Raw genomic sequence first — 20,182 nt, 5'->3', positions numbered from 1 at the left:
AATCTCTATAGCCAACATGGGGCTCCAAGATCAAGAGTTTCATGCTTTACTGAGCCAGCCAGGCACCCCAGCATATTATATAATTTTTTTTTTTAAATCTGAGAGCCCCATGCTGAAAAATTCACATATATGCAGCTACATGAATTTATTAGAAACAGTAGAAAACTCCTGCTTGATTGACTTTATTAGCTTTGAACATAATTGAAGTGAAGGTCAAACATAGTACCCCATTTGTGGTCTCTAAGTGCCATTTTCTTCAAAGAAACGGGACTTCCTTGATGAATGACTTATTCCAGGTCTAGAGAAAGAAATGTACAAGAAGAGCCTAAAAACCACTCTGTCATACCAGAAAGCAAATAGCCATTAGAAATTTGTCAGAAAAGATTCAGGAGGCACCTTAAAGAAGTTCCCACTGGCCAAAGCTGAGATAATTTTAGCATCAATAAGGATAACATCTGCAAGAAATTGAAGCTCATGTTATGTTTAAGAGTGTACAAAATCATAGTTACCTTTGGAATATGCTCTTAAAGAAATATAGCCAGCTAAGAAGTTAAAGAGGAAGGGTAGGATATCACCGTTTTACCTCACAATAATTAATGGATCTAGGCAATGATCACCAGTAACTGCTAACCCCACAGAGAGAGAGCAAACATTTTGTGCCTCTTAACGGAAATACATATACCACTTATGAAGCAGATTCGACCAAAAGTCGAATCTGATGCTGATTGAGCTCCGTAACTGTTCACCTCTTTACTAGAAATACAGAAAAGAAAGGAACACGTTAATTGATACAAGAAATTCAATCAGCAAAATCCAGACTCTGGAAGACTATAGGACCAATAACCCTATTTGTTCAATAACTGAATTGCAAGGAAAAAAAAGATGGATTAAAAGAGACTGAAGACATATATCTACCAATAAAATTTATGGGCTTCTTTGGATCTTGATTTGAATAAACGTAAAAAAAAAATGAGACCATTGGGGAAATCTGGAAATAACTGGATATTTTTGACGACCTTGAGGAGTTTTACGGTTATTTTTAGGTGTGATAATGGTGTTGTGGTTACATTTTTACAAGGAGCCCTACTAGAGATGCAAATTGAAATACTTAAAAATGAAATAATACAGCATTTAGGATCTGCTTAAAAATAATTGAGGAGTTGGAGCTGGGTAGTGTGTGGGAATACAGATGACCATGAGTTGATAATTACTGAAACTGGGTGATGGGTACTTGGGAATTCATTATACAGGTACTATTTTCTCTACCTGTGTTTATGTTAGAAATTTCCCATAAATGTTTTTTTAAGTATGAATCAAATTCATACAGAAACTCATTTTTATTTCAACAACCATTAATGATAATAGCCTATATTTACAATGAGTTTTTATAATGATTTTTTTTTACTGGAATTAAACTTGAATCAGTCAAGCTAACATAATTAATTATATTCTGCTCCAGTTACAATGAATGATTAACTGATTTCAACTGCTAGGGTAAATGCTTGAAGCTGTCGGTCATTCAGCAGTCATAGTAAGCAGGCCATTCCATCCCTCTTTGTGCACTAGTTTTTGTTTGTCTTATTTATTCACATTTAACCTGTGTGTCCTATAGTAGAAGAAATAGAATAAATAAATAAATAACTTCTATAGGACACACATTTAACCTGTGTGTCCTATAGTAGAAGAAATAGAATAAATAACTAGAAATAGAATAAATCATTTCTTGTTGAAATGATAAGGATCTCCAGAGGTGGAAATGTATCTTTAAAAAGATATCCTGGAGTTGTTTGTTCTCAGTATAAAGAAATTAGAATAATTTGATAGAGTGCAGTTTGTCTTATATAAAAAGTGATTGCATTGCATGAGTTTTCGAAATAATTTTGGAAAAGCAAATACTGAACGAATTAGCCATTCTTCATTCCAAATGTATATTTCACTTTTTTCCCTCTGCCTTTTGGGCATGGGAGTTTTAGGCTTTTTATCTCTAACAAAAAAGTCCAGTTTTTATAAATCGAGGTGTCAATATGTTGTGATTAATTTTCACTATTTAGTTTTGTGATTCTAGTTAGTTCTCATTTTCCATAAGTTCCTATTAGTAGCATCTCTGAGTAAGTGAATTGACCTTTCAACCATCCCCCCCCCCCCCCCCCCCCGCGGTTCCTTGAAGTCTTATCTCAGAGGATGTTTGGAATTCTTTGGCTCAAGGTATGCATAGACTGGTTGGCATGCGCTGGTAACCTCATTTATTCATCAGATGGATCATTAAGCACTGGGTTGTGCCAGCACATCTGCTAGATTAATAGGTATATATTGGTGAACGTAGCAATGTCCCTGCCCTCATGAAGCTTACGGTCTGGTAGGTTAGACAGATGTTAATCAAATAATCATGTGGGTACTTGTACAATCTCAAGCCTGATAAATGCTACGGAGCAGACACTTCTGTTGATGGGAGAGCTGATCATGCAGGGATGGGACTGAGGGAGGAGGTGGGACCTGGTCAGGAAGGTCAGGGAAGACTTCCCCGAGAGTGATGCTTGAGCCCAAATCTGAAGGATGAAGAAAAGGGGTAAGTGGCTCAAATAGAGTTTTTAATAATATTGAAAGGTTCTATACTGGGTGCTGATAGCTAATTTTTCTTTGGGGAAAGGTAATATTTTTTGCTCTTGATTTTGTTATATGTAAACCTAGCCATTCAGATTCCCTTGTGTAGTTTTTAAGGGCGGTTTTTCATTTTGGCTTAGCACTGTATTCATTTACTGAAGAGTTGGCTTTTCCTTTGGCAGATGTGTCCTACTTGGTGGTGGTTCTTGAGGATGTTGGCTGGCCTAACAGTTTGGAAGTTGTGAAAGGCTCTTGGCTTTTCAGACCTTTTCCTCTGAGCCATGGCTACCCATCAACTCAGGATCAGGACATCTAACCTCGTAGTGTGCTTAGTGAGGTGACCCTCTGATGTGCGCTCTGGCATTCTGTACATGCTTCTGTCCTAGCTCGTGCCACACGGCCATGCTAACCCTGCTTCATCTAAGCCAAGCTCTGGAAAGGATCATCGATACTCAGTGGCTACCTCAATTCCCATTCACTTACCAATCTCCTGCATTCTCTCCTCACGGCCCCCCAGGGACAGCAATCTGTGCTCTCAGGGAGCTCATAGTCTAGTAGGAAGAAAGAGCCCAGCAATTAGAATGCTGAGGGATTTGTGCTGTAAAACCTACAGATACAGGGTGGCTAGAGGCTCAGAGGAGATGCACATGTGAGCAGACATGACTCCCCAGAGGAGATAGGCTTGAGCTGAGTTTAGGAGTTTTAGTAAAAGTTTGCTCAAACTTGTCCAAACTTCTCGTCACAAGCTTTGAGCAATGATGTAATTGCAGGGTGGTTCCTTGACTGCTTCCTGCTCTGTCATACTTTCATGCCCGCGGGTTTGTTTTTCCTCTGCCTGGATTGCCCCTTCCCTCTTGGTTCCTCTACTTTATTAGTCTCTATGTCCTTGAACTTGGTCGTAGAAAGTGTTCCATAAACATTTATATTTTAATAAAGGGTGTGTGCTTTGTAAATAGGCAATGAAGCTAATTTCACAAGATAAGCACAAATGTTAGTCTCATTACAACATGTTACGGACACCCATACTTCTAACTTTTAACATCTCTGATTCTAAATCCCCTGGCTGCACGACCTCCTCCCTTTGCCCCCAGGGAGAAATTTTCTTTCAAAATCTAGTATGCACTTGTATTTATAGAGAATAAAATCTACCCACCACATTCGGTGCAAATGGGGAAAATACAGCTTAGCTTTCGAGTGTGTAAGCAACAAATTGTAACTCCTGGCAGAAGAAGAGCTAGATTCATAAAAGCTCGAATTAGAAATTAAATGGGGAGGCCCTAGCTTCTTCATGTGTGAACAGTGTTTTCTTAAGCTAAATCATCTATGGCATTTTTTATTTGACTATTTCATAACGAAAAGCGAAAGTTAAGCATTTTGTAGGTGGTATTTTCCTGCCACAAACCTGCTGATCAACATGTTTCTATAAAGTTTTCCCACAAAATTCTAGTTATGTGGGTTTTTAGACAAATATTCAGAAAAAAAAAGTTGGGAGGGGGTATGGATCCCAGGGTCAAATGGAAATGCTGAGTTAAAATCAAACACGTTTTTGTTTATTTTTATTTTCATTTATTGGTTTATTTTAAATGCAGTACCTTTCAGAGCCTCCACTATGATCTCTAAAAGAGTCTTAGAGCATGCAGTGCTTCCAACCAGTTAACTCTTCTCCTCTTTCTCCCCTTGAAGAGTCTGGGCTCCGCAGAAGCATTTTGGGGATCGCTGCTTAGATGGCGGGTACCTTTGTAGGGTCCCCATCCAGGGACAGATTCTGCTTACATAAGGAGTTCTCACTGGGCTGGAGTTTCACGAATGCTACAACACACAATGCCAAGGGCCGTGGGGGGGGCGACAGATCGCAGAGACTCAGAGGACAGGTGACCTGGCCCCTCCTTCGCCTCTTAGAAACCTCTCAGCTTTCTTTGGCATTCATTAAAACAGCTGCCTGGGACAGTGATCTTCAGCTTTGTTGATCTGATACCCCACACTTAAAGATCTTGAGTACATACTCCTGATAAGGACACATAAATGTATTGTTGCACTATTATGTATGTTTGAAATATGCAAAACTTTTAAGGACAAGGTTAAATGTTAATGGAAGTTAGTCCACATTCCAATGAGTCATTTTGCACAGACCTGGGTATATGAACAACCCACTTTGTAAACCTCTGGCTTTAGAGACAGAATCTACATATCTTTCAAATTATGTCACCCTCCCTGCATTCCTGGGTTAAGTATGCTTTCCAGTGGAACATTGTAGCTGTTGAAGAATGCAGGCCGCCTCTCCATATTTATTCCTGACGATGTCCAAGAGAGACTGAGTGGAAAAAACAAATATTAATAAATATATCTGATTTCTTGTATGTAAACATTTTTAAGTTTGTAAAAATATGTAATTTATGTATAAAAAATGTCTAAATTGATACATTAAAAATGGTTATTTCTGAACACTGGAATTAAAGGTTTTGGGAAAGGCTTGGGAAGAGGATTGTATCTTTCCATATTGTTTGAATTTTTTATGAACTTGGATTCTTTTTATAATAAATAATTTTTAAAGTCACTAACTCCATTGTGATGTCAAATATGTTGCAAGACACTGGGTTTTATTTTATTTTTTTTAAAGATTTTTTAAACTTATTCATTTGAGACAGAGAGATATAGGAGCATGAGCAGGGGGAGTTGCAGAGGGAGAGAAGCAGGCTCTCTCCGCTGAGCAGGGAGCCGGATGTGGGACTCGATCCCGGGACCCTGGGATCATGACCTGAGCCGAAGGCAGAGGCTTAACCATCTGAGCCACCCAGGCGCCTCTGGGTTTTATTTTTTTTAAGTTTTATTTATATAAGTAATCTCTACACCCACCATGGGGCTCGAAGTCATGACCCTGAGATCGAGAGTTGCTGGCTGTTCTGACTGAGCCAGCCAAGCACCCCCAATACGTTGTTAATGTTGATTGTTGAAGTTGAGTTGTGGGAACATTGGGCTTCATTATACTATTTTTACTTTTATGTATATTTAAATATTTCCATAATAAAAAATTAAAAAGAAATGCATTGCAAAAAAAAAGTCTACGGATATAAACCACATAGTTAACAGGATTATCTTGGGGATGGGAGAGAGAGTTGGGGAGTAGAGCTCCAGGTACATTTCCCCAGATACGTTCTATAAGCATGTATTGCTTTTATAATGGGAAAACACATAATTAAACATAACCACACACACACTGCAGAGCCCCCAATGGGAAGAGTTTTGTGTGTAGACAGGAGTTTAAGATACTTGTTTGACTTCCCAGACTCTTGGTAGTTTCTAAGGGAAAAGACAAAATGAATGTGCAAGCCAGGAGTGTTTAATATATAGGGCTCAGCTGTTCCATGTTCAGATCTTGAGGCTTGTTTTATAATACAATTTCTAATTCTTGAGCTTGTTACATGATAAAACAAAGGGGAAACTCCAAAGCATAGCCAAACACCCCTGCACAGTCCCAGCAGCATCAGGGAGAGCTCAGCTGGTGGTCTGCCGTGAATGAATTGCACTGTTAGCTGGTTACCAGGCTCCAGGATATGAAAGACAGTATCCTTAAGGAGAGTGCCTAATTATAGCTCTCACATGGGGCTCAAGGGAATTAATATGTAAAGGATGTTCTGTGTTGCTTACTGCAATGGTAGGCTGCATTCATAGACATATAGAATCTATAAGGAGGGAAATGATGGTTCATTAACTGTGTGACCTTGTAAAAGTTAGTTAAGCTCTAGGTACCTCATCTGTGAAATGAGGATAATAATACTAGCCACCTCAGGGTATTTGGTGAGGATTAAATGAGCGTGTTTGTAAGGCACCTTGCATATGGTGAGTACTCAAATGCCAACTATTCTTGTTTTCACGTGAAAAACTGCTTATTGAACCGAGAACATTTAGCTTGCAAGCAGGTGTTCCCTTATTTTAAGTATCTTCTCAAACAGCCATGTGGTTAGGGCTGATTGGTCTTTGGTTAATCCCATTACTCTTGACAAGAGTAAGAATGGACATATAACCCAATCTGGCCAGTGAGATATGAGGGGATTTCTACTTTTCTTTCTCTGGATGTTGTCTTGTCTAAGTACACTGCCTGGAATGGTAGTAGCCAACTTGCTATCAGCCTGAGGATGAGGCCAACCTCAAGGATGGTAGAGGAGAGAAAAGAGAAAAAAATGACTTCATCTTAATGACATTACTGAGCTGCTGAACCAGCCATTCCTGAAGCCCACCCTACCTTGGGACTTAACTTTTTTGTAAGACTAAAAAAAAAAATTTTTTTTTTTTTTAATTTAAGCTTGTTTCTGTTAGCTTCCTAAAGCATCATAATCAATAGAAGCTGCACCAAAGGAGATGTGAGGTGAGAGTGGTGGCATTTATTCAGTCATATTTATTGAGTCCCTTTGGAATGCAAAAATAAACAAGAAGTTTCAAGCACGAGGAATGGGGGTTCTGGGAAGATAGCAGCTTGAACACATCCTGCCTCTTTTCTACTTGCAGTGTAACCCATCTGCCTCTCCTGAGAAGAGCAGCTGCCAGGGCCTCCAGGAGGCAGACAAGGCCCCAAATGTGGGTGAGGCTCTAGGCTCTGGCAGAGCCACAAGGAGGGGAGCAGGGGAAGGTCCTTGTGAATGTACCTGGTCTCCCTGGTTCCTAAAGAGCTGAACAGATGGACTGAGTTGCCTCCAACCCTAAGTTGGAGAGGTGAGAGGGGGAGGAAGGGCTTCCTCCTAATGCCTCACCAGATGACTGGCTGCCCATCTGCTGCTAAGCTTGGGCCAGGGGAGGCTGAGCTACTGTTCATTTTACTGCTTTGGGAGTGCTGCCATTTAAGATATCCCAGGACACAGGACAGAGCCCCAGTGAGCAAACAAAGGAAAAGATTCCTAATGTGGCCCAGCAGCCTAATGGAGAAGAATTACAAGCAGAATCCTTGGTACAGAAATAGCTGCTTTGAAGCAGAAGAATAAGAAAAGTTAAGGAGATTTAAGTGCCACACGCACACACACACACACACTCACACACACACACACACACACACACACACACTGATTTTCTGAGACCAAAAATGATTTTGATGTAAAAATTTCAAGAGATGAATTGAAGGAGAAAGAGGTCACTGTTGATGTCTGAGTTAGTCTCCTGGAAGATAAGAGAAAGATAGACCTAAAGGCACAGAGCAAAAATACACAGATATAAATCAAAAGATGGATAGAAATCCAGAAGGAGGGTGGGGGATGTGATAGAAGAGGGAATCGATAATACAAGAAAAGTTTCTTAGCTGAAGAGAGACTTGCATCTCACAGAGTTCCAGGAAGGACTGATGATGAAAAGACTCCTAGGCATATTGTATCTTTGAGCTACAAGAAAGAGAAAAATGTTATATGTTTCTACAGAGAACAAGTTATCCCTAAAAGGGAAAGAATCATCCTAGCAGTGGACTGCTTATCTACCACACTGGAAGCTACAAGGTGGAAAACTGCTGACCAACCAAGAGGATTGTGTGGAAATCCACCAAGACAAACCTCTGTACCTTCAGTTCACTCAGTCCTGCAGATTAACCCGAGAATACGTTACCGCTTGCTTTTACCTAGCACATATATTCAGACTCAGTGTCTCCAGAAGACTGAGGAAGGGCAAAGAGAATATAAAATGGTAAAAGGGATCATCACCCAAATCTGGGTGTATCATCAGCACCTGGGTACACAAAGCACAGAGAAGCTCGTTCCTCAGACTCTTGAGTGTGGCTGGGCTCTCCACTCTGTAAGTGTATTCTTTTTCTGGATTGATCACATCACCATCTGCCTTGACAACTCTTCTAAAAACAGTCTGGAACTAAAAATAAGAAGCGAGTCTCAGTGAATCTGGGCACCGGGGGTGGGTGAAGAGGAGGGAAGTGTTCCAAAGGTCTCATCTGGGGAGTGGCTGTGGAACTGGTGGAGGAAGTGAAAGTATTCCGAAGTTTGGAGTGCAAGTAGTGGGGGAATGGAGTATTTTGGTGGGAGAAATATATGTCTGGTTTCCATATTGTGGTAAAGAAGTACGTATCTGATTATGAGCAAAAGGAAAGAGAGAGTAGCTGGAAAGAGAATGGAAATTCACAAGAGAAGTCGTGTTAACAAGATGAAAAGGGGAAAATAAGATCAATTTGATCAACCTGCAAAAATAAATATAAGTAAAAGGGGGAAATAATAAGTAAAATAAGCCACCAAATAAATGAGATACCAGGAGCCATCTAATCATTACGCTAAATGTGAATGGACTGGATTTTCCTATTAAAAGTCAGAGACACAGATTGAGCTAGAAATATAAATATGTCTGCTATACACTATCTAGAAGGACAATACCTTGAAACAAAATTTTAAAGAAATAAAATATAAAGAGCAGTTGAAAGTGAAGGGATGGACAAGGATGCCACGCAAGCATAATTAAAAAGAAAATAGGAATGGCAAAATTAATAGCAGACAAGGAAGAATGTAAGACTAAAGGCACTCTAAGAGGGATATTACATAACCATATAAAGCACATATGCAGAATTAACATCAGTAATCCTATGTATACTAAACAATGTAGATGCAAAGACAACTTGATAAAAATTTTGTAGATTTCAAAACATGTTTTCCAGAATCGGAATATACAAAAAATAAGGATATAGAAGGACTGCATAATACAATCAACATACTCAATTTAATAGATATACAGGTAACCTTATGTCCCTTGAGTGAAAAAAAGCCGGAATTTTTATATATTCATAGAACATTATAAAAATCGATTATGTGCTGATCACAAAGAAAACCTTACCAAATTTAGACATGAGAGATTTTTGTTGCCACACTTAATAAAGTTAGAAATAAAAAATTTAGATGTCCAGAATAGCTTATTTATAAATGAAGGAATACTTCCTGGCCAACTTTTGGAGCTTAGAGGAAAATAGAGCTAAAACAGCAAACTGGAAAGCATTTGGAAAGGGGGAATGCTTTATATCAAAATCTGTACTCAGAGGAAAACTTATAAACTTACATACCATTACTATTTTTTTTAAAAGATTTTATTTATTTATTTATTTGAGAGAGAGAACAAGAGTGCATGCATGTGCTTGCTCGCAAGAGTGGGGTAAGGAGCAGAGGGAGAGGGAGAGAATCTCAGCAGACTCCAAGCTGAGGGTGGAACTCAGTGGGGGTGGCGGGGCTCCATCCCACCACCCTAAGATCATGACCTGAGCCAAAACCAAGAGCTGGAGGCTTAACCGACTGAGTCACCCAGACGCCCCAGACTCAGAGGAGATCTTACAGACATAACTTATGTAGTCCTTTAGATGTTTGTTTGTTTTTTTCTAGAAACCCCCGTTTTTTTTAAAGATGTACATTAGGTCTCTTACCTTACTTTATATTCCTAAATTAATGGGCCTATTTTGTGGGCCTACCCTCATCACTGTATGTCATTGTTAAAAAAATAAGACTCATTGTACCTCTTATTCCATTAGAATTTCAGGATATAAGGTAGAAAACAAACAAACAAGTGGGCTGTTCAGAGCGCATCAGCCATGCAATGAATGAACCCGCCAATCACCCAGGAATTGCAAGAACTTAGAATTATTCCAAATGTACTTCCTAAAAAGATAGTATTTAAATATATTCTTAAGAAGAGTATCTCTAGATCTTGGGAGAAATATTATCATTCTCCAGCATAGTTTCTCTTTATAGTTAACTAATTTAACTTTATAGTCTATTGGTTTCCCCCTTTTTTTTTGCCTTTGGTGGATTATATCTAAATTTAATGTTGGACAGAGCACTACATAGCGTTCCTATGATTTAATCTTATTTTCCATGAAAAATATGTGCATTTGCTCGGTTACCTCAGGCAGGATTATTTGAATTTCAGTTTAGTTTGGGATTTTTTTCCTGTGCTTTAATGTTACGTCTTCATTTGCGCATGACTGTGATCATATATAACTTTGTATTTCTCTTGCTTGAAGGCATTTCACAAAAATAATTTTAATAAATGTTATATGCAATAAACAAGTAAAAGCTGAAAACCTAAGAATATTACATGCATAAGCACAAGGACCAGATGGTTTCATAGCTGAGTTTTTCTCTAATTAAAAAAAATAAAAAGATCATCACAATCTTATCTAAACTATTCAAGGCCATATATTAAAGCTGTAGAATATCTAAGCATGAAAATGATAGCACCAAAAAAAAAAAAACGTAGATCAGTTTCACTTATGAAAACAAAGGGAAAATTTCTTTTCTTTAACAAGATTTTTATTTATTTTAGAGAGAGAGCGATTGGGGGCTGGCGGGGAGGGGCAGAGGGAGAGGGAGAGAGAATCTTAAGCAGACTCCATGCTGGGCACAAAGCCTGACACAGGGCTTGATCCCTGGACCCTGAGATCATGACCTGAGCCAAAACCAAGAATTGGATGCCTAACAGACTGTACCACCCAGGCGCCCCAACAAAGGCAAAATTCTAAATAAAATTTTAGCAAGTCAAGTTCAGCAATGTTCTAAATGTTATAAAAAATGTTATAAAATGTAAAAAATGTTATAAAAAATGCATTGTTAAACCAAGGAGGGTTTAATCCAAGAATACAAGTGTGAGCCAGTATCAGGAAATTTATTTATTTTATGAATTTATTTTATGAATAAACTAAAGAAAATCTTTATATTACTAAGGCATTTCCTAAATTTCAACGGCCAATTCTAATAAAAATAGAAGAAAATCACCTAAATACAATAAAGTTTACTTGCCAAAACAAAAAAAAAGGTGTATTATAAAGGCAGAACATTAAAACATTAATGTTAATCAATATCAATATTAATATCAATAATGAAACAGGTGTCCGCTACTAGCATTCTTAGTTGTCTTGGAACTTCTGGCAAACCCAGTAAGGTGAGAAAAACAATAAAACAATCACTCACTATATATATCTATCTATCTCGTCTTTTTGGTGATGAAGGGATTGTACGTCGTTGCTCACTGAAATAACGTTCCCAGACACCAATCTGAGTGGCCGGGCAGGGCTGCTTCTGCAAGGGAGAGCAGCGGCCGCTGAATCCCGCACACAGCTTTTATTTTGCTTTTTTTTTTTTTTTTTTTTTATCAGAAAAGCAAGGACAGATGCCTCCAAGCGTGGGAAAGAAGTACAGAATATCTTTTTTTTAAGATTTTATTTATTTGACAGAGAGAGAGAGCGAGAGCAGGAACACAAGCAGGGGGAGTTATTTGACAGAGAGAGAGAGAGAGCGCGAGAGCAGGAACACAAGCAGGGGAAGTGGGAGAGGGAGAAGCAGGCTTCCGGCGGAGCGGGGAGCCCGATGCGGGGCTCGATCCCAGGACCCTGGGATCATGACTGAGCCGAAGGCAGACGCTTAACGGCTGAGCCACCCAGGCGCCCCTACAATGTACTTTCTAAGACTAACCCAGGAGATCATGCGATCCTGCTCCTACTGGGGCCATTGCGTTCAATAGCCCGAGAACAGGAATGCGGCTGACATTTCAGCTCCTTCCACAGTCACCCCTTAGGGCTTACAATATACTTTCTAAGAAGAACTCCACAATTGTATACCATGAGATTCTGGTACAAAAAAAACCAAATAGAGTTAGTAAGATAGTTTTATAATGTGGACAAATATAGAATATATAAACGAAACCCAAAAGCCATTCTATATAGTAATAACCACCATTAAATAGAAATGGTATGAATAATTCTAGTCTCAATAATGACAAAAAATTAAAATTCTTAGGAATAAATAAAAACTGTAAAAGTTTACTGAAGGACATGAAACAAGATTTGAAGGGTGCCTGGGTGGCAAAGTCAGCTGAACGTCCGACTCTTGTTTTTGGCTCAGGTTGTGATCTCAGGGGTGTGGGACCAAGCCCCGTGTCAGGCTCTGAGCTAAGCAAGGAGTCTGCTTGGGATTCTCTCTCCCCCTTCCTCTGCCTCTGCCCATCTCCCCCTGCCCAGGCTCTCTCTCGCTGTCTCTCAAATAAATAAATAAATCTAAAAAAAAAAAAAAAAAGACTTGAACAAATGGAAAACATACCATATTCCTGAATGAGAAGACCTCGTATAACAAAATGCTCAATTTTTCTTCTGCTAATTTCTGTATTTCATAGGATTCTCAATTAGAACATTAACAGTGGTTTGAATAAAATTACCATGAAATCCATGTTATAAAAGAAATGTTAGACTTTTTTTTTTCAAAGATTTTATTTATTTATTTGACAGTGGGAGACGCACACCAAGAGAGGGAAAACAAGCAGGGGGAGAGGGAGAGGGAGAAGCAGGCTTCCCGCCGAGCAGGGAGCCCGATGTGGGGCTCAATCCCAGGACCCCAGGATCATGACCTGAACCGAAGGCAGACGCTTAACGACTAAGCCACCCAGGCACCCCAAAATGTTAGACTTTTTTGACCTAAACAAAAAAAAATCCAACTATGTATAGCAAAGAGTACTATAATTAAAATCAATAGAGGAATAGGTTTGGAAAAATGTTTGCAAAGAAGCAGAAAGATAAAGGGTTAACATACTTCATAAAACATGTAGTTTTTATAAACTGATAAGAAGAAGACAAGCATCCTAACAGCAAATGAGATTTGAACATTTTAATTCACAGAAAAGCAAATCCAATAACCATCTGGAAAGATTCTCAAACTCAGTAGTAGGTAGGGAAATGTAGAATAAAGTCACAATGAGGTCATCCCTTATACTCATCAGACTGGCAAAAACTAAAATAAGCAATAAATATCTCTGCCTGGAAGGTGGTGGGGAGAAAATTCATACACTGCTGGTGGAGCTGCAAATTATTGCATTGTTTTGGGAAAGCAACAGGGCCACATCTATTAAATTAAAAAAAATAATTTGATCTAGCAATTCCACTGCTAGAAACATTTCCCTTAAATAGGTTAGATGTAGGATATGATTTTAAATGCAGCATTTTTCAGGAGGGCGAAGAGTTGTAAGCAAAGTGAAGACATTTTGGTATAAGACTATTTGAATACATTAAGACAGTCCTACAATGTAGAATATTATGTAGTCGTCAAAATAATGAATAGCTGTATCAAGTGACCTAGAAAGATTTTAGGAGGCACTGTTGAGGCAGAAAATCAATCTGTTGAAAAGAATATATAATATCGCATTTTTGTAAAACAGGGACATCTCCCTTCCACATGAGAATGTGTATATATGCTTGGGTATATGGCTGTAGGCAAATTTCAGTTACACCTCTAGTTGTCAACATGGGTCAAGGGACAAGGCACTGGCCCAATCAAGAAGAGTAGGAAAATATTGTACTAATTTGTCTAGCATGTATAATTCTACTTATATGGGAATGAGGAAAAGATCTGTAGCTCCTGCCTTACAGGGATACGAACGATATATCATTACCTAAAAAATAAAAGCACGTTGCCGAGTGATCTATATACTATGATTCTATTTCGGTGAAAACAACAGTCAAAACCCCGGGGGTGTATAAATGCTTGTGGATGTTTGGAGGAATATCGTGGGAGGCTTCCTATTCCCTGCCCTAGCTCACTGATGTAGGGCATGAGGGGGATGCAGGGAGGTGATTGTAACAACTCTGTAGTTTCACCTGTTGCTTTCATGCTTCTGTAAAACATCTTAAAAATGAGAAATTTAGGGTGCCTGGGTGGCTCAGTTGGTTAAGTGACTGCCTTCAGCTCAGGTCATGATCGTGGAGTCCTGGGATCAAGTCCCACATCAGGCTCCCGGCTCAGCGGGGAGCCTGCTTCTCCCTCTGACCTTCTCCCCTCTCATGCTGTTTCTCTCTCTCTCTCTCTCTCAAATAAATAAATAAAATCTTTTAAAAAAATGAGAAATTTAAAACCACCACATAAATGAAACCCAAGAACACATGAAAACTTCTGCCCTGAAGTGCTCCCAGTGTCATACAGACTGTCCTCAGCTATTTGAGGCATTAATTTGATCTCTGGCTTCCAGGAAAGAACCCGAGGAGGGGAAGTTACAGGCAGTCAGATTTCCTCTCTGCGAGTGTAGGGACCTCCCTTCACTTGTAGGTGCTCAGCCACAGGTATGATGTTCCCCCCCACAGGAAGGTTTTGGATGAGGTCAGTGTTGTCCCAAATATTCTGATGAGAAGAATTACCCAGGAAACTTGTGAAAATAAACATCTCTGGGATCTCTCCTCACCCCACTGAATTAGAATCCCCACAGGATGTGGTCTAGGAAGCTGTATTTTCCTTAGTGTTCAGGTGATGCAGATCATCAGAGCAGGGTGGGAAACACTGGCCTGCGTTCACGCTACTCCCAGGGTGGTCTGGGGACCAGCAGTGGTGATACCTGCAATGACATCACTTGGGAGCTTGCCGGAAATGCAAGCTCTCGGGCTCCGTGGCAGACTGAGTCCAAAATGGCGCTGGACAAGGTCCCCAGGCACAGCACAGTTTGAGAACTACTGCTACAGATGATCTGTAGGGTCACTCCCAACTCTAACTTATTTGGCATGAAGAGAGTTCTCAGTGTCTAGAAAATCCTTTTTGTGATAGACCTATATGAAAAGTAAAAATGTAGTCAAGGAACACAAGGGCTTTTAATGAACTGACTGAGGCAGAGGCTGAGCCAGGCTGGGGGGAGGCTAGCGGGCGGGCAGAGATGGCATTGTCCTTGAGGTGGGAAGGGAAGCCACCTCCTACCCCAATCTGGTTGTGTTTTTGAACCGGATGAGAAAGCGGTGAACTCTGTTGTGAACAGATACAGTAGTTGGGGTTTACAGTGTATTCAGAAAGACTAGACCTACCTCTAAAAGGATGACCCACCTGTACTTGTTGGTTCAACACGTATTTGCAGGATGGCAATTCTGTGCCACAGTGGGCTGGGCTTTATTCTAAAAGCAGCCAACAGCTAGAGTCTCTCCCTGATTTCACAGAGCCTCACAACATCCAGTGGGGGAGACAGACATTGGATAACTGGTCCCATAAATCGCCAGGACTAGGGTGAGGTGGCCAGAGGCACTCACCCTGGGTGCCCAGTAGAAGAGGGGCTCCAGAAACTCACTTATCAAAATAAGTAATGTTTTAGGGCACTATTTTTAAAAGGTCAAAATTAATGAAAAAAACCTATGATGAATAAAATAACACAATTTTATATAAAGACGGGATCAGTGTTACTGATTTCTCCTTTTGTTCATGGCTCCACAGGGCCTGGCCACAGATAATTTTTCCAGAAGAATGAAAAGATGTTAAGAGTTATGAAGAACTGTATGAGCTGATAGAAGCTTTCGGAGGTGGGATCATCCTCCTTAAATTATCCCCGAGGCAGTCACACCCGAACTGAGGGGGAAGCCAGTGAAGGAGCCGGGAGAAGTGGAGGGGGTGTGAGCAACGGGACAAGGCCCAGAGGTAGGAGAGAGCTTTACACTTTTGAAGGAACTGAAAGGTGGCCTGTGTGTCTAGACCCACTGTTCTCAAACTTTGGTTCTCAAGCTCAGTGCATGTTAGAACATCTGAAAAGCTTTTAAGTCTCAGTGCCTAGGCCTTGCCCAGACCAAGTAAATAAACATCTCTAGGGTGGACACATGGGTGGCTTTTAAGTTTTCCAAGGCAGTTCCAGCGTGCAGGCCGGGTTGACACCTGGTGGACGGCGACGGAGGGATCCATGGCCAGAGGAGGCTGACTGGAGGGAAGGGCTGGGCTTGGCCAGAGGCCTTGGAGGTTAGGGGAATAATATGGGACTTTTTCCTTTGAACAGCTTTACACAGGACAATGATAGGATCTGACCCCCACCCCTTTTTTTTAAAAGCTCTCCCTGGGTGCTGTGATGAGAAGAGTGGATGCAGCGGGAAGAGGTGGGAAGTTGTTGCAAACGTCCAGCGAGGAGAACGGCGGCGGGGGCTGGACTGATGGCAGCCTCAGTGCAGAGATGAGGGCGTGCTGAAGGATCTGGCGACTCTTCAGTCGTGGGGGCCCAGAGGAGAGGCAACATGATGGATGACCCCCCCCCACCTGCCGCCTTGCCTCAGTGTTGGGCATCAGCGGTTGAGGGGTGGTGAGGACGTTCATGAGCCACAGAGCAGGGGGCATGGAGACCCGTGGGTTTGGGAAGGCAGGAGGGAGGTTCAGTTGGAACCTTCTGGGCTTATGAGACATGGGGCACTGCTGCATGGGCATTTGCATCACAGGGAAGAGCCCCACACCGAAGCTGCGGTACACGGTCGACGAGAAAGCCTGCACAGGGGCTGAGGTGGCCTAGGGAGAGAGAAGTGAGGGAGCAGAGGAGGCCCAGTCCCCCAGAGAGCTGACCTGAAAGAGTGGAGCCGAGGACAAGGAGACCGAGGAGCCAGAGAGGAGGGAGCAGGAATGACTGACTACCAAGGGAGCACTCAGAGACTAGAAAGATCCCCGAGGGCTGGACGGAGCTAGGAGATAACTGTGAGAATAACGGGCCTGGATAGAGAAATAAGATGCACTTAGGCAGGGAGGAGGGAACTGAGGGGAGCAGGTTAGAGGGAGGAGGTATAAGAAAAGGCAGAGATGCAAAAAGGATGGGGTGTCTGGGGGCCATTGATCATGTACTGGGGATTGGAGGTGAAGTATGTAGTATCCTATAAGGTTAGCGGGTAGGTGGTGACTCTTGGGATTGCCTTCTTGTTTCTTGCTCTTGCTTGTCTCTGTCTCCCATCCATCTGACTTTCCTCCAATCCGGCTCTGGGGGGAGGGGGGCATTGCCCTGGGCAGCTTGGCTTCTTGCTTTGCACCCCTCCCCCCGCCCGGGATATGCAACTTTGGTCAAAGCTTTCACAATATTTGCAACAGCATGATCAAGGTGAACACTGAGGACAGTCAGCTTTGCTGTGGAGGAGAGTGCATTCATTTGGAGTGAATGGAGCGATTGTTTCATTCTCCCTGACTTCAGGCACCTCAAAGAGCCCAGCTGCAGTGTAATCGACGCTCCTGTCTCTTTCCTTGTGCTCTCTTAGAAGTAAAAGCACAAACAGGCTTTTGCCTGAAAGGCAGGATGCCAGTGTTATCTTTCCTGAGTGGGCTCATAAATACAGATTCTTTGGAGAGAGGTGCATATAATCAGTGCACGAGCCAGCATTTTGCATGTGCAATGAACAGATGTGGCTGCATTATTCAGTTTCCCTATTTGACTTCCCTACCAAGACGTACTTCAGAAAATGGGATGTCGATGAACACATCTTCCGAAGTGCAAATAACCCATGCCAAGAGGAGTTTCAAATGTTCTGGTTAACCATTTGTCATGTTGGTTTGCTTATTGAGTTCTCTGCCCAAAATGTTATGACATACTGTGTCACTTCAAGTTTTCCTCCTAGAGATGAAATAATTTTTTTTAAAGATTTTATTTGTTTATTTATTTGACAGAGAGAGGTGGAGAGAGTACGAGTAGGGGGAGCAGCAGAGGGAGAGGGAGAAGCAGGCTCCCCTCTGAGCAGGAGGCTCATCAGGAGCCTGATGCGGGGCTCGATCCCAGGATCCTGGGATCATGATCTGAGCTGAAGGCAGACACTTAACAACGGAGCCACCCAGGCGCCCCGAGATGAAATAATTTCTAATTATATTTTGTGTGAAATGACATTAATACTGAAACGCATCACACTATAGTAGAAAAATGGTGGTTTTAACTCTGCCCTTTATCTTCGTGGGGTTTTTTTTGTTTTGTTTTGTTTTACAAAATGTGACATTCATACCCCAAGTGAGTGAATAGCATACATATGTACAGTTTAAAAAATGGTTATAGAAATGAACACCCGTGCCTCCATCCCCCGAGTGAGAAGTACAGCCCCTCTGGCACCTGGAACTCCGGTGGGTCCGTCCTCCTTCCCAGAGCTACTGCAGCGTCCCTGTTGTGCCAGTGGCTTTATTGCTTTTAACTTAGAGTTTTATCCCTCATGTATTCATCTCCAACAATCTAGTTTAGTTTGGCTTGTATTAGACTGTATACATTTTTGGTGTCTTTGTGCACACATACGAACCCATGAGCCGCTGCCTTACATTTTGTACCCCGAGTGCCTCCCTGGATATCATCACCCTAGAGTCGGCCGTGTTCCTGTAAGTGTGTGTAGCTTTGGTTCATCTTTGTGGTAGTCCATTTGTAAGAATATGCCTCAGTTCTTTTATGCGTTATACTGGTGGGCATTCGGGCCATTTCTGGTTGTCATGACTTTCAAGGCTGATACGAGTTTTCTTTTCTGTGTTTCCTGGTATACATGTGCATAGACTCTGTAGGGTATATAACAAAGAGTGTTTTTATGTTGTTTTTTTTTTAAGTGTTATTTTAAATTCCTTCCGGTTCAGTTAATGATAAAATAATGCCAAATCCATGCAAATGTGATATTATTGTAAATCTTACTATTTTAGACATAGAGGGACATATTGCTCATTTTACTATCTATTATTTCTGGACACATACATAACATACTTTACCTAAAAGTGTGGTCAGGTCCTGGGGCACCTGGGTGGCTCAGCCAGTTAAGTGTCTGACTCTTGATTTTGGCCCAGGTCATGATCTCAGGGTTGTGAGATCAAGCCCCACTCTGGGCTCCCCACTCAGTGGGGACTCTGCTTGAAATTCTCTCCCTCTCCCTCTGCCCCTTTCCCTGCTCATGTGCTCTCTCTCTGAAACAAAAGAAATAAATCTTTTTTAAAAAAAAGTGTGGTCAGTTACTTCTGCCAGCAGGATCAGCATTCAGGACAGGAGGCAATATTGACCAAGCTGTTCTTTTTCCCTATCACCCCCCCATCCTTTAGTTTTATGGGTCTTTCCAAGGGAAATAAAAGTGAATTGTGTAAGATAATCCTTTTTTTTATTTTTTATTTTTTTTATTTTTATTTATTTATTTTTAAAGATTTTATTTATTCATCTGACAGAGACAGGGACAGCGAGAGCAGGAACACAAGCAGGGGGAGTGGGAGAGGGAGAAGCAGGCTTCCCGCGGAGCAGGGAGCCCGATGCAGGGCTCGATCCCAGGAGCCCAGGATCATGACCTGAGCCAAAGGCAGACGCTTAATGACTGAGCCACCCAGGCGCCCCGATAATCCTTTTTTTTAAGAATTTATTTATTTGAGAGAGAGAGAGAGAGATCATAAGCAGGGGGGAAGGGGAGAGGGAGAAGCAGGCTCCCCACTGAGCAGGGAGCCCAATGTGGGGGCTCAATCCCAGGACCCTGGGACCATGACCTGAGCTGAAGGCAGAGGCTTAACCGACTGAGCCACCCAGGCACCCTCATGTAAGACAATCTTAAATTGATTTCATCAGAGGCAGGCATCTCTTTGGGATTTGTCCTTTATCAGCTCTGGTTTGCCCTGCTCTGCTGAAGAGCAGGTGCATTATGAGCTAGGCAGGGCTGAAGCCACATGCAAGTCAAGTCCCGTAGCAAAACGCACAGTGTGCTCTCCCTCTCTGAGTTACTTGAAACACACACACAAGTCATGACCATGTCTAGTATTTCCTTCATATGTTTTGTGACAGAATTTGCTGGTTAAAACATCGTTACTTCGTTTATTGGACAGTTTGAAATCTGGTATCTAAGTCTTTGAGGTAAGTTTTCCATTAGCTTTTAATGTGAGCATTAGTAAAA

This window comes from Callorhinus ursinus, unplaced genomic scaffold, assembly GCF_003265705.2.
Source record: "Callorhinus ursinus isolate GAN/ISIS: 27379988/994484 unplaced genomic scaffold, GSC_fseal_2.0 scaffold25, whole genome shotgun sequence".
Taxonomy (NCBI): Eukaryota; Metazoa; Chordata; class Mammalia; order Carnivora; family Otariidae; genus Callorhinus; species Callorhinus ursinus.
Note: the sequence above shows the minus strand (reverse complement) of the source record.